The 14,797-nt window shown below is 48.4% G+C and overlaps 2 protein-coding genes across 3 annotated transcripts in view; one reads left to right on the forward strand and one right to left on the reverse strand.

The window, feature by feature from the left end:
* The window catches only part of LOC140421475 (uncharacterized), an 856,937-nt gene that overhangs the window by 790,552 nt on the left and 51,588 nt on the right, over nucleotides 1-14,797 (forward strand). The window lies entirely within an intron of this gene.
* The window catches only part of LOC140421492 (uncharacterized), a 50,262-nt gene that overhangs the window by 20,448 nt on the left and 15,017 nt on the right, over nucleotides 1-14,797 (reverse strand). The gene's annotated exons all lie outside the window — the stretch shown is intronic.

Here is a 14,797-nt window from a genome sequence, read left to right on the forward strand (position 1 = left end):
TAGATATGTAATGGTGAGTGGCAGGCTGGAGGGAATGGAGGTCGCGTTGGTTAATGTATATGCCCCGAATTGGGACGATGCGGGATTTATGAGACGGATGTTGGGACGTATACCGGACCTGGAGGTAGGAAACTTGATATTGGGAGGGGACTTCTACACCGTGCTGGACCCAGGGTTAGATAGATCCAGATCTAAGATCGGAAGAAGGCCGGCAGCGGCCAAGGTGCTCAAGGGGTTTATGGACCAAATGGGGGGAGTGGATCCATGGCGATTTCTTAGACCGAGGGCCAGGGAGTTCTCCTTCTTCTCCCATGTTCATAAAGTGTACTCCCGGATAGATTTTTTTGTTTTGGGAAGGTCGTTGATCTCGAGGGTGGAAGAAGCTGAGTATTCAGCCATAGCTATTTCGGATCATGCCCCGCATTGGGTGGACCTTGAACTAGGAGAGGAGAGGGAGCAGCGAACACACTGGCGACTAGATGTGGGATTGTTGGCGGATGAGGGAGTTTGTGGAAGAGTGCGGGGATGTATTGAGAGGTACCTGGAGGCCAATGACGACGGGGAGGTCCGAGTGGCAGTGGTATGGGAAGCACTAAAAGCGGTGGTCAGAGGAGAGCTGATCTCCATCAGGGCCCACAAAGGGAAAACAGAGGTCAAGGAAAGGGAAAGACTACTAGGGAAGATTTTAAGGGTGGACAGGGAATTTGCGGAGGCCCCGGAGGAGGGACTGTACAGGGAGAGGCGACGACTCCAGACGGAGTTTGACCTTCTGACCACCAGGAGGGCGGAGGTGCTGTGGAGGAAGGCACAGGGGGTGAGGTATGAGTATGGGGAAAAAGCTAGTCGCCTGTTGGCCCATCAGCTGAGAAAGAGGACAGCGGCGAGGGAGATAGGGGGAATTAGAGACGAAAAGGGAGCTACGGTGCGGAGAGCAGGGAAGATAAACGAGGTGTTTAAGACCTTTTACGAAGGATTGTATAGGTCCCAAACCCCGGAGGGAAAAGAGGGGATGCGGCAGTTCCTGGATCAATTGAGGTTCCCGAGGGTGGAGGAGCAGGAGATGGAAGGCCTGGGGGCACCAATTGGGGTGGACGAGGTTATTAAGGGGCTGGGGAATATGCAAGCAGGGAAGGCTCCGGGACCAGATGGGTTCCCGGTGGAATTTTATGGAAAATATGTGGACCTGCTGGCCCCGCTGTTGGTGAGGACTTTTATCGAGGCCAGGGAAGGAGGGACTCTACCCCCGACAATGTCGGAGGCGACGATATCGCTAATTTTGAAGCGGGATAAAGATCCGCTGTAGTGCGGGTCCTATAGACCTATCTCACTATTGAATGTGGACGCCAAATTACTGGCAAAGGTACTGGCATCGAGGATAGAGGTCTGAGTCCCGGGGGTGGTGCACGAAGACCAGGCAGGGTTCGTAAAGGGGAGACAACTGAATGTCAACGTGCGACGGCTATTAGGGGTGATAATGATGCCCCCAGTAGAGGGGGAGGCAGATAGTGGCGGCAATGGATGCAGAGAAGGCATTTGACAGGGTGGAGTGGGAGTACTTATGGGAGGTGCCAAGGAGGTTTGGGTTCGGGGACGGGTTTATTAGCTGGGTCAAACTCCTCTATGGGGCCCCAACGGCAAGTGTGGTCACGGGTCGGCAAAGATCGGAGTATTTCCGACTATACAGAGGAACAAGACAGGGATGCCCGCTATCTCCATTGCTGTTCGCGTTGGCAATTGAACCACTGGCCATGGCGCTGAGAAATGGAGAGGGGTGATTAGAGGGGGAGAAGAACACCGAGTGTCGCTCTACGCGGATCACCTACTGTTGTATGTGACGGACCCAGTGGGGGGGATGACAGAGGTCATGCAGATATTGAGGGAGTTCGGAGATTTCTCGGGATATAGGCTTAACATGGGGAAGAGTGAACTTTTCGTGATACACCCTGGGGACCAGAGTAGAGGGATAGAAGGCCTGCCTCTAAGGAAAGTGGAAAGAAACTTCCGATACCTGGGGATTCAGATCGCCAGGAGCTGGGGAACCTTGCACAGACTTAATCTGACACGATTGGTAGAACAAATGGAGGAGGACTTCAAGAGGTGGGACATGCAGCCACTGTCGTTGGCGGGCAGAGTGCAGGCAATTAAGATGATGGTCCTCCCGAGGTTCTTATTTGTATTTCAATGTCTCCCTATATTAATCAGTAAGGCCTTCTTTAAAAAAATAGACAGGAGCATCACGAGCTTCGTGTGGACAGGGAAAGTCCCGAGGGTAAGGAGGGGGTTCTTACAACGTAGCAGAGACAGAGGAGGATTGGCGCTGCCGAATTTGGGCGACTACTATTGGGCCGCCAATGTGGCGATGATCCGTAAATGGATGATGGAGGGAGAGGGAGCGGCATGGAAAAGACTGGGGAGAAAGTCCTGCAAAGGGACGAGTCTAGAGGCGCTGGTGACGGCGCCGCTACCGCTCTCACCAAAAAAGTTTACCACGAACCCAGTGGTGGCGGCAACATTAAATATCTGGGGACAATGGAGGCGACAGAGAGGTGTGCGGGGAGCCCTGGTGGGGTCCCCAATCAGGAACAACCACAGGTTTGCCCCAGGGAGGATGGATGGAGGATTCCAGAGCTGACACCAGTTAGGAATTAGGAGGGTGGGAGATTTATTTATAGATGGGACGTTTGCGAGTTTGGGAGCATTGGAGGAAAAGTATAATCTGCCCCGGGGAAACTTCTTTAGGTATATGCAGGTGAGGGCGTTCACAAGACAACAGGTGAGGGAATTCCCATTGCTCCCGACACAGGGGATCCAGGACAGAATGCTTTCGGGGGTGTGGGTCGGGGAGGGCAAGGTGTCAGAGATATACCGAGAGATGAGAGAAGAGGGGGAGGAGCTGGTGGGCGAACTAAAAGGAAAGTGGGAAGAAGAGCTCGGGGAGGAGATAGAGGAGGGTATGTGTGCTGATGCCCTAAGCAGGGTAAATTCCTCTTCCTCGTGCGCCAGGCTTAGCCTGATTCAATTTAAGGTGCTACATAGAGCACACATAACGGGAGAAAGGTTGAGCAGGTTCTTCGCAGTGGAGGACAAGTGTGGGAGGTGCGGCGGAAGCCCGGCAAACCACGCACATATGTTTTGGTCGTGCCCGGCACTGGAGGGGTATTGGAAGGGAGTGACGGGAGTGATTTCGAAGGTGGTGAAGGTCCGGGTCAAACCAGGCTGGGGGTTAGCTTTATTTGGAGTTGCGGATGAGCCGGGAGTGCAGGAGGCGAAAGAGGCCGATGTCGTGGCCTTTGCGTCCCTAGTAGCCCGGCGTAGGATTTTACTCATGTGGAAGGAAGCGAAACCACCCGGACTGGAGGCCTGGACAAACGATATGGCAGGGTTCATAAATCTGGAGCAGATGAAGTTTGCGCTGAGAGGATCGGCTCAAGGGTTCACCAGGCGGTGGCAGCCATTCCTCGACTACCTAGGGGAACGTTAGAGGGTAGATAGATGACCAGCAGCAGCAACCCGGGGGGGGGGGGGGGGAAGTTTTATTTTATGTTAAATGATTAGTTCACCATGTTGGTTAGCGACTTGTTATTAGACTGTGGTTACTATGTTACATGCACTGTTAAATTTCCTTTTTTTTTAATGTTTTGTAAGGGGAAAAATATTGTGATCGAAAATTTTCAATAAAATATATTTTAAAAAAAAGATGAAGTTCGCATTGTAAGAGAGAAGACGTCTTAATGGGAAAAAAAGAATTGGGTACTTTAAATTTATTTGAAAAAACAATGAACAAAAACATTTCAGTGAATTCCTGATAAAAGGTGACTTCAGCTCAATGGAAGAAGCTGATTGGGGAGAAGCTGATGAATCTTTATTTATTTTAATCTTAAGTTTATTTTGCTTAAGTCAACAAATCAAATAACTAAAGACTTGGCTGGGATTCCTGCCTGTTCCACGTGGGAAAACCAGGATACTTCTCATGTCCAGAACGATCACAAGTGCAGGAAGTGAATCAGCTGGAGCAGCAGGAAGCAAAGGACAGTGGTCGAGAGGTATGTTTGTGATTGGTGGGGTATTTCCAGTGGGATTCTAGATTTCCCAGGACATGATTCCATGCTTCTTGAGTTCTCTATCAATGCTTTAGACTTTAACATGGGGACAGCATTAAGTCATTTACAGTCCTCCTTTTGGCAGTGAGAAAGAAAGCTGTAGATTTTTTGAATTTATTTATGGGATGTGGGCTTCACTGGTTAGGCCAGCATTTATTGCCCATCCCTCAATGCCCTTCAGAACATGGTGGGGAGTTTACTTCTTGAACCGCTGCAGTCCTTCAGGTGTAGGTACACCCACTGTGCTGTTAGGGAGGGAGTGCCAGGATTTTGTCCCAGAGACAGCAAAAGAACGGTGATATATTTCCCAGTCAGGGTGGTGAGTGACTTGGAGGGAGCCTCCAGGTGATAGGGTTCCCAGTGATCTGCTGCTCTTGGCCTTCTGGATGATAGTGGTCATGGATTTGGAAGGTGATGACGAAGGAACATTGGTGAGTTACTGCAGTGCATCTTGTAGATGGTACACACGGCTGCCACTGTTTGTCGGTGATGGATGGTTGATGTTTGTGGACGGAGGAGCAATCAAGCGAGCCGATTTGTCTGGATGATGTTGAGCCTCTTGAGTGCTGTTGGAGCTGCACTCATCCAGGCAAATGGAGAGTATTCCATTCCACGCCTGACTTGTGCCTTGCAGATGATGGACAGGCTTTGGGGGGGGCAGGAGGTGAGTTACTCGCCTTAGGATTCCTAGCCTTTGACCTGCCCTGGTAGCCTGGTAGTATTAATGTGGTTTGTCCAGTTCAGTTTCTGATCAATAGCACCCCCAGGATGTTGATTGTGGGGTATTCTGCAATTGTAATGCCAGTGAATGTCAAGGGGCGATGATTAGATGTGCAGGTTAGGTGGATTGGCCATGCTAAATTGCCCTTGTGTCCAAAAAGGTTAGGTGGGGTTACGGAGTTGTGGGAACAGCTGGAGGTGTGGGCTTAAGTGGGGTTAAGGGCTGGTGCAGAATCGATGGGCCGAATGGCCTCCTTCTGCATTGTAAATTCAATAATGTATGATTCTAATTCTATGACTAGAGAGATCAATGACCGAGGGGTTTAGATTGAAATAATAACCTCTGTAAGGGACTGGAGTTAACATTCTCGATATTGGTGAAATAAATCAGCTGTTTTAAACACGTTGTAGATTTTTGCCTTTCCCGCCTGAGTGTTTAACATCACCTGGCTGGAGCTCAGAAAGGATAATCTCACCTCATAGAATCAGAGAATTTACAGTGCAGAAGGAGGCCATTCGACCCATCAGGTCTGTACCAGCCCTTGGAAAGAGCATCCCACTTCAGCCCACACCTCCACCTTATCCCCGTAACCCAGTAACCCCACCGAACATTTCTGGACACGAAGGGCAATACAGCATAGTCAATCCACCTAACCTGCACATCTTTGGACTGTGGGAGGAAACCGGAGCACCCGGAAGAAACCCACGCAGACACAGGGAGAACGTGCAGACTCCGCACAGACAGTGACCCAAGCCGGGAATCAAACCCAGGACCCTGGCGTTGTGAAGCAACAGTGCTACCCACTGTGCTACCGTGCCACCCTTGCATCCAAGCTCCCAGATTGTCTGTCTTCTCTCTGAGAAAGATTTGGTTTGTCTCCTGTATTTCACTACTGTGACAGGCAGATTGAAGGGATTCAAACATGGGAGTTCTGGGGAAGATGGGCAAGGATTTGGGAGGTGACAACATGATCAAATAGTTTGGAGAGGAGAGGGATGGGGCAGTAATTTGTAAGGATGGCAGGGTCAAGGATTTGTTTTATTGAGGAGGGGGTGATGATGGCAGATTTGAAGGACAGATGCTCAGTACCTGAAGAGAGAGAAATGTTGACAATATCCATGGACAGTTGGCTGATCAGTAGCTCAGTGGGAATTGGGTCGATGGAGCAGGAGCTGGTCTCATGGACAAGATGAGCTCTGAGAGGGCATGAGGGGAGATGGGAGAGAAACTAGAGAAAGAAGTGGGTTCAGGGCTCGGGAAAGGATGAAATTTAGAGACAGTTTGGTCCGGTGGGCTCGTGGAAGGGAGGGAAGCAGCAGAGGCAGCTGATCGGATTGACTCAATCTCAGTCACAAAGAAGCTCCAAAAGCTCCTCACACTTCTTGTTGGAGGTGAGGATGGAAGAGACAGGGGAGAGCTAGAGTACTTCAAAAGGAATAACTTGTGTCAGAGATATTAAAATGTTGCAACACTGCACGTTTAACACAAATTAATTAATTTGACTTCTAACCAGAATATTAGCCCCTGTAAATGAGCAAAGACCCAAATGAACATGGTTCAGTCCTGAATGTGAGGAACAGCAAAATCGAATCACTGCAGTTACTTGTGGCCTTGTTGGTGTCTCAGGAGATGGGATGAAGTGGTGAATACATTCCCACACTTGGAGCAGGTGAATGGCCTCTCTCCTGTGTGAATTCGCTGATGCCTCTGCAGGTCAGATGATCGCGTGAATCCCTTCCCACACTTGGAGCAGGTGAATGGCCTCTCTCCAGTGTGAATTCGCTGGTGCCTCTGCAGGTTAGATGATCGCGTGAATCCCTTCCCACATTGGGAGCAGGCAAATGGTGTCTCCCCAGTGTGACTTCGCTGATGTACAGTGAGGTCAGATGATTGCCTGAACCCAGTCCCGCAGTGAGAGCACCTGAACGGTCTCTCGTCAGTGTGAACACGTTGATGGCGAATCAGTTCCCCAGAACGTTTATAGCACTTCCTGCAGTCTGGACAATGAAACGGTCTCTCATCAGTGTGAATTCGCTGGTGACTCAGCAGGTGGACTGAAAAAGTAAATCTCTTCCCACACTCTGAGCAGGTGAATGGCCTCTCCCCAGTGTGAACTCGCTGGTGTGTGGAAAAAGTGGATGACTGAGTGAATCCCTCCCCATACTCTGAGCAGGTGAATGGTCTCTCTCCAGTGTGACTGCGTTGATGTGTTTCCAGCTTGGATGGGACAGTGAATCCTTTCCCACAGTCCGGACATTTCCACGGTTTCTCCTCAGTGTGACTGCATTTGTGGCTTGTGAGGCCTGATGACAGAGCGAATCCTCGTCCACACACACAAATCAAGAACGGTTTCTCCCCACTGTGAATGATGCTTTTTCCTTCCATGTTCGAAATCCGCTGATATTCAGGATATGATAAATAGAGGACTCTGTCAGATCCTGATGTGATGTTTGGTTTGAGTTTCCAGACTTTGAAGCGTCCCCTTCTAACACCTGTGAAACTGATTTAAAAACAGTAAATAGGGAGTGTGAGAGAGCCCACAAAAACACAAAGGCAGATTTGAAATTGAGCTGAATGAATCTGGTCACTTGTGGGGCCGGCACTGGGAAAATGTGACCATGAAAATGGCAGGATTGTCATAAAACCCAATTGACCTCTTTGGGAGGCGAGAGAAAGGGGTGAAATGGGATTTTGTATATCTACAAGACATATTAAGAGAGTAGTTGGCAAAGTATATTCGACCTTGAGCTTCATGAATAGAAATATTGATCCTGAAACTATGCTTCTGGTGACTAGCACTGCTGCCTCACAGTGCCAGGGACCCGGGTTCAATTCCGGCCTTGGTGACGGTCTGTGTGGAGTTTGCACTTTCTCCCCATGTCTGTGTGGGTTTCCACCCGATGCCCAGGTTTCCGCCAACAGTCCAAAGAAGGGCAAGTTAGGTGGAATGGTCTTGATAAATTGCCCGTTAGTGTCCAGGGATGTGCAGATTAGGTGGACCTATGGGGTTACAGGGACAGGGTGGGGGGGGGGCCTAGGTAGGGTGCCCTTTCAGAGAATGAGAGCAGACTCGATGGGCCGAATGGCCCACTTTTGCACTGAAGGAATTCGATGGTACTAATTCTATTCTATGAATCTTTATAAAGCTCTGGTCACCACTCTTCAGGAAGGATGTGAAGGTTCTTGGAGAAGGTGCAGAGGAAATTTACCAGAATGGTTCCAGCAAAGGAGGTTGAGGGGAGATTTGATTCAGGGACACAAGATTATGCCAGATTTCCATCAGGTGGACAAAGAAACTCTGTTTCCATTTACTGATCGTAGAAGCACTTGGGACACAGATTTAAAGTTTTGGGTAAAACCTGGATTGAACTATATCAGATCCCGAGGGTTGACAAGTTGGATGTGGAGAAGGTGTTTCCTCTTGTGGGGGAATCGAGAACGAGGGCATCACTGTTTCAAAATAAGGGGTCACCCATTTCAGATGGAGATGAGGACTTTTTATTCTCTTGAGGGTTGTAAGACTTTGGAAATCACGTCCTTAAAAGGCAGTGGAAGCAGAGTCCTTGAATATTTTTAAGGCAGAGCTGGATAGATTCTTGATGAGCAAAGGGGTGAAAGGTTATCGGGGTAGGCAGGAATGTGGAGTTAACGTTAGAATGAGATCAGCCGCAATCTTATTGAATGCTGAGCAGGCTCGAGGGGCCGAGTGGCCTGTTCCGAGTTTGTATGTAAAAGGTACAGGAGATATGAGGTGATATGAGATATGTTTTTACACAGCAGGCGGCAATGAGCTGAAACTTGCTGCCTTTGAGGGAGTTTGAAAATAGACACATAAATCATTTGATTTCAAAAGGAAATTGGATAGACATTTGAGGGAAATAAATCTGTGAGCATACAGGGATCGAGCAGGAGAATGGCACTGACTGGATTGCCCCAGAGAGCTAGCATGGACTCAATGGGCCGAATGCTATTCTCTGTGTCATCGTGTCTCTGACTCTTTTGTGCAATCTAGTTTTGTAATTTAACCCCGGCGGGTACAGATATCCCTCAGGTAAATCTGAGCTCACTCCCTCCGAGCAAAACCCGGGGCTCTCGCTCACTACGCATGCGCCGAGCCGCACACTTCGGCCACCCGGGCCTGTCTCGGGGAAAAGCCCGAGCAGCGTTCGCCGGTTCAACTGCTGCATCCGAGCTTCGTATTCGGGGCTTGGGAACGACACGGAGTCTTTGTGAAGCCTCCCGACCCATCCGCCGGCCCCATTCCTCCCTCATGACTCACCGAGCGGGATCTGACCGGCGAAAGATTTCCACCCGACCACCTGAATCCTGAGCTATCATCGGCACTGCGCATGCTCGTAGTCACGTGGGAGACCGGGCTCAGCCCCGCCCTTCATTCACTCCGATTGGTTGGAGGACCAGCCGCCCCGCCCTTCATTCACTCCGATTGGTTGGAGGACCAGCCGCCCCGCCCGATCACCCAGGCACGCCCCTCTTTTTCTATTGGACGAAAGTTGTCGTCAATCATTCCCAGGGCATTGTGCGCTAGAGCATGCGCAGTGCCGATGCTGGACTCGGCCCGGAGGAGGCTCCAAACCCCAATGAGATGTTTCCGGGCCCGTGTTTGCATCGAGCGGGGGGACAGCTGCGGCCTGCACCCGGTGACAGGCCCGAGTTAACGGCCGCCGTCTTTATCGAGGCTGAAAACCCGCAAAACATCAGAGATAGAGTTGTGAAACCAATGGGATATTGTAAAGCAGGAGGTCAGGGTTACAGTCAACAACAACAACTTCTATTTATATAACACCTTTAACATCATAAATCATCCCGGTCAACTTCACAGGAACATTATAAAACAAAGTGAGACACCCAGACACAAAAGGAGATATTAGGACAGGTGGCCAAAAACTTAGTCAAAGAGGCGAGTTTTAAAGAGTCTGAAAGGAGGTGAGTGAGGTGGAGACGGGGAGGTTTAGGGAGGGAATTCAGTGCTTGGGGCCGAGGGAACTTAAAACCATGGCGGAGTAATTGGAATCGAGGGTGTACAAGAGCCCAGGATCAGAGCTGTGCAGATATCTCAGGGGGTTGTGGGGCTGGAGGAGATGACAGACACAGGGAGAGACGAGGCCATGGAGGGATTTGAAATCAAGGGTGAGAATTGACTGGGAGAGAATGCAAGTCTCGGAGCACAGGGATCGTAGGGGAAAGGAACTTGCTGTGAATTAAGACATGGGTAGCAGACTTTTAGATGGCTTTAAGCTTCCAGAGGTAGAATGTGGGAGAGCAGCCAGGTGTGTAATGGAATTGTCCAATCGGGAGGTGACGATGGTAAATTGCCTTAGTATCTAAAAAAGGTTAGCGGGGGTTACGGGGATAGGTGGAGGTGTGGGCTGAGCTAGGGAGCTCTTTCCAAGGGCCGGTGAAGACTCGATGGGCCGAATGGCCACCTTCTGCACTAAATTCTATGAGGTCAGAAGCTCATATTGGATCAAGTATGAAACTAAGTTTACAAAGAGACTGGCTAAGTCTCAGACTGTTGCCAGGGAGAGGGGTAGAGTCGGTATGTCAGGAATGGAGATTGGAGCAGTGACCGAACAGTGGATTCAGTCTTCTCCATATTTGATTTAAGTTATTTAGTCAGCAGGAAGAGAACCAGAATGGGCCCTGAGTCTGATATCCGGTATAACTTAGTTTGAGAGGGGGAGGAAGAACAAAGGAAACCCTGGAAGATTTGGAGAAACGACCTTCGCGATTGTTCATCAAATCTCCACATGGTCAGTTCTGGACACCAGGTTCACATCTGTTATTCTGTCTGCTCAGTCAGGGTCATTCAGATTAATGTCTGTCACAAGTCATGAATGAAGTGACTTATAAAGCATATTCTTACTTCTAATTATATAACTTTGGTAAAAGGATACAGAAATAATGATCTCATACTTTATTTGGATTTCAGCCCCAGGGAGGAGGGAGAGTGTGTGGGACGGGGATTTACAACTTTGGGGACAGAAGAGAGAAACAAAATGTTCCCCAGAAACTGGAATTGTCTGTTCTGAATTTCTATCGTGTACTGATAGTGTGACCTTTGTAAACTCCTTTTCCAGGGCATGAGGAGAGGATTTTCAGACAGGAAACACAAACCAAATATCACATTAAGATCCGACAGTGTCACTCAATTGATCAGGACCTGAATATCCTGACTATAAATGTGGAAAGAAAAATGATTGTTCTGTTTGTGGGAAAATATTAAAAACATCAGTGTGACTGGCAAAGCACCGAGACACACACGCACCCGAGTGAGTGTGTCCCAGTGAACTGACTGTGGAAAGAGCTTTAACCAGTTACAGCCTGAAAAAAAACACCACACCATTCACTAAGGGGAGAAACCAGACACATGTTCTGTGTGAGGACCAAGCTTCACTTGATTGTCTAAAGAGGAATCGGACAAAGACACTAACTCCATGGAGATACCGTCAAAACCGTGGGGTATGATTTTCGCTGAGGGGGTTTCCAAAATGCGAGAGGTCCCGGGTTCATATCCCAGACGAGCTCTGCAAAATGCTTGACTGGGGAGGTGATGGTGTAGTGGTATTGTCACTGGATGAGTCATCCTGAGACCCAGCACAATTCTCTGAGAATGCAGGTTCAAACCCCACCACGGCAGATGCTTCATCGTGGCTTGTATTTGAACTTGAATCCAATAAATCAGGAGCCGCACAGTAGCACAGTGGTTAGCACAGTTGTTTCACAGCTCCACTGTCCCAGGTTTGATTCCCGCTTGGGTCACTGTCTGTGCGGAGTCTGCACATTCTCCTCGTGTCTGCGTGGGTTTACTCCGGGTGCTCGGTTTTCCCTCAGTCCAAAGATGTGCAGGTTTGGTGGAGTGGCCATGCTAAATTGCTCTTTGTGTCCAAAAGGGTTAAGTGGGGTTATTGGGTTATGGAGGTGTCAGCTTGAGAAGGGTGCTCTTTCCAAGGGCCAGTGCAGCCTTGATGTGCCGAATGACCTGTTCTGCACTGTAAATTATATGATTGTGGAAGTTCGATGTTAAACAGTTTAGTGAGAATTGGGTCAAAGGAGCAAAGGGTAAGTTTCACAGACGATGAGCGCTGAGAGAGCATGATGGGAGACAGCAGGAAACGAGGAGAAAGATGTGAGTTCAGAATTTGGAAGAAAGGTCTTCGAGGCAGTTTTACTGAGTGGTTTAGTGGAAGAGGAGCTGTAGAATCAGCTGATCGGATTGTTTTAATGGGTGAGGTTTTCCAGTCCTTCCTGCTGGCTGGATCTTCCAGTCCCACAGATCTCTCGGTCTGCTGTTCCGATTCATTGGTTGTCTCATTGGGTTCGCTGTAGGCCTCTTGGGGTCTGTGGAAAAACTCCCGGTGCCTCATTCACCTGATGAATTCCCTGGAGCGGAGAAACTACGACATCTTCTTCGCAGCCTTCAACACGTCATCGATGAAAACGAACATCTTGCCAAGGTCATCAACACTGCTTGCCTCTAAACAACCGCGCAACCTCAAACCGACCATTGATTGCAGCAAATTACCCAGCATTCAGAATAGCTATCATGACACCACACAACCCTGCCATGGTAACCTCTGCAAGACGTGCCAGATCATCAACATGGGTATCACCATTACACGTGAGAACACGTGTAATGGTGCGACTTGGCCAATATTATGTACTTCATACGCTGCAGCAAAGGATGTCCTGAGGCGTGGTACATTGTCGAGGCCATGCAGATGCTGCGACAACGAATGAATGGACATTGTGCAACAATCGCCAGGCAGGAATGTTCCCTTCCAGTCGGGGAACACTTCAGCAGTCAAGGGCATTCAGCCTCTGATCTTCGGGTAAGCGTTTGCCCTTCAGGACACGCGACAACGCAGAGTGGCCGAACAAAAACTGATAGCCAAGCTCCACATACATGAGTCCGGCCTCAACTGGGACCCTGGATTCATGTTACATTACATGTGCTTGCGAAATCCTACCAACTGTCCTGGCTATAGACAATTCACACCTCTTTAACCTGTGATTATCCCTCTCTATCGCACCACCTGGACCTGTAAAGACTTAATTACCTGCAAAGACTCATATTCAAAGTACCATTTGGCATCATTGAATTTTTCTACATATGTGTTTGTGGAACCTACATCTTCATTCACCTGAGGAAGGAGATGCGCTCTGAAAGCTAGTGATTCTAAACAAACCTGTTGGACTTTAACTTGGTGTTGTAAGACTTCTTACTGTGCCCACCCCAGTCCAACGCCGGCATCTCCACATCCTAAATGAGAAGCATCAAATGCTTCTGCCAGTTTCGGACCAGGCACCTTTTGCGCGTTAGGTGAATGTGATAACCTCCATGCTACAGAAACAGCTGGAAGCACAATACCCAATGGTCTCAACTTGTAAGACCATAAGATATTGAACTTACATTGAACTTTAGCATTTGTTCAGCAAATATCTAATGGGACACTGCTCTCTGTTCAATCATTAATGCATCATTCTTATCATCCTGTAGAAAATTTCCATACATTTTACTCAATATTTGTTTAATTATTCTATGTTGAACATCAGTATATTTATTTGTTATATATGACTTCATTTTGAATTGAATAGATCTCGAATCTTCACCCTGAATAAACTCTGAAATATACACCATTGAATTGCAAACATGACTGACCAAGAAAAGAAAGCTTTTCACTGGGTAATACAAATCTCATGAATCTTTGTTCAGTTTGACCACAGTCAGCTTTTAAACAAAGTCAAATATAGTTAAATGGAAGTGAATTGAGAATTAGGTGTTGCTTATATTTGACCCCTCTGTGTTTTGGTGTGAAACATTGTGCAGCCTAAATCCCGTTCATGTATAAGAAAGGAGGGGTGACAGCAAATCCGCACTGAGCCTGGATTTCCTCATCTCCCCGAGTGGCTTTTCCTGTTTCTCTGTCATTAAGGTCGAATTTCTCAAGGTGTTTTAGTTAAATCTCTGCCATTTCCTCGAATTCAGTTACAGTATTGTTTGTGTCTGTCTATATGAGCATACATTACTATTAGGTTTGTTTCAGACAGTGATTAAAATGTTAATCTGCATCTCCAAAGCCATTAAATTCTTTAGTGAACTGAGCAAACTGCCAAGATCCGCATTTTGTTTTTCCATGTGTGGAATGATTTGTCTGGACTGTACGCAGAACAATACTTTTCACTGTACCTCGGTACACGTGACAATAAATCAAATCCAATCAAAGAGACAGTTTCTTACTCATCTTCAGGTTGAACAATGAGCCGCCTTAAAAATTATTCATTCATGGGAGGTGGGCGTCACTGGCTGGGCCAGCATTTACTGCTCATTCCAATTGCCCTTGAACTAAGTGTCTTGCGAGGCCATTTCAGAGGGCGCAACATTGCTGTGGATCTGGAGTCACGTGTAGGCCAGGCCATGGAAGGAGAGCAGATTTCCTAAAGGACATTTGTGACCCAGACGGCTTTTTCTAACCATCATGAGACTTTTACTTTGAAACTTTTATTCAATTTCAATATCTGTCGTAGCCAGATTCAATCCCAGATCCCGAGAGCATTAACCTGGGTCTCTGAATTACTAGCCCAGTAACAATACCATTACACCACTGCTCAGCCCATATAGTCTTGGCAGAACTAGTAACTTCTCAAAATTACAAAGAATTTATTTTTTCAAACAAATTCTGATCGCTCTGCAGTTTCTGGAAACATTTTTGTTGATGGTGTTATCTTTTAAAATAAAGATCATGGGCGTCATTCTCCGACCCCCCGCCGGGTCAGAGAACGGCCGTTGACCGCCGTGAATCCCGCCCCCGCCCCTGCCGAAGTCTCCGGTACCGGAGATTGGGCGGGGGCGGGAATCGGGCCGCGCCGGTTGGCGGGACCCCCCCCCGCTCAATTCTCTGGCCCGGATGGGCTGAAGTCCCGCCCAGAAATTGCCTGTCCCGCCGGCGTAAATCAA

The sequence above is a fragment of the Scyliorhinus torazame genome, chromosome 5 (genome assembly GCF_047496885.1).
Source record: "Scyliorhinus torazame isolate Kashiwa2021f chromosome 5, sScyTor2.1, whole genome shotgun sequence".
Classification (NCBI taxonomy): Eukaryota; Metazoa; Chordata; class Chondrichthyes; order Carcharhiniformes; family Scyliorhinidae; genus Scyliorhinus; species Scyliorhinus torazame.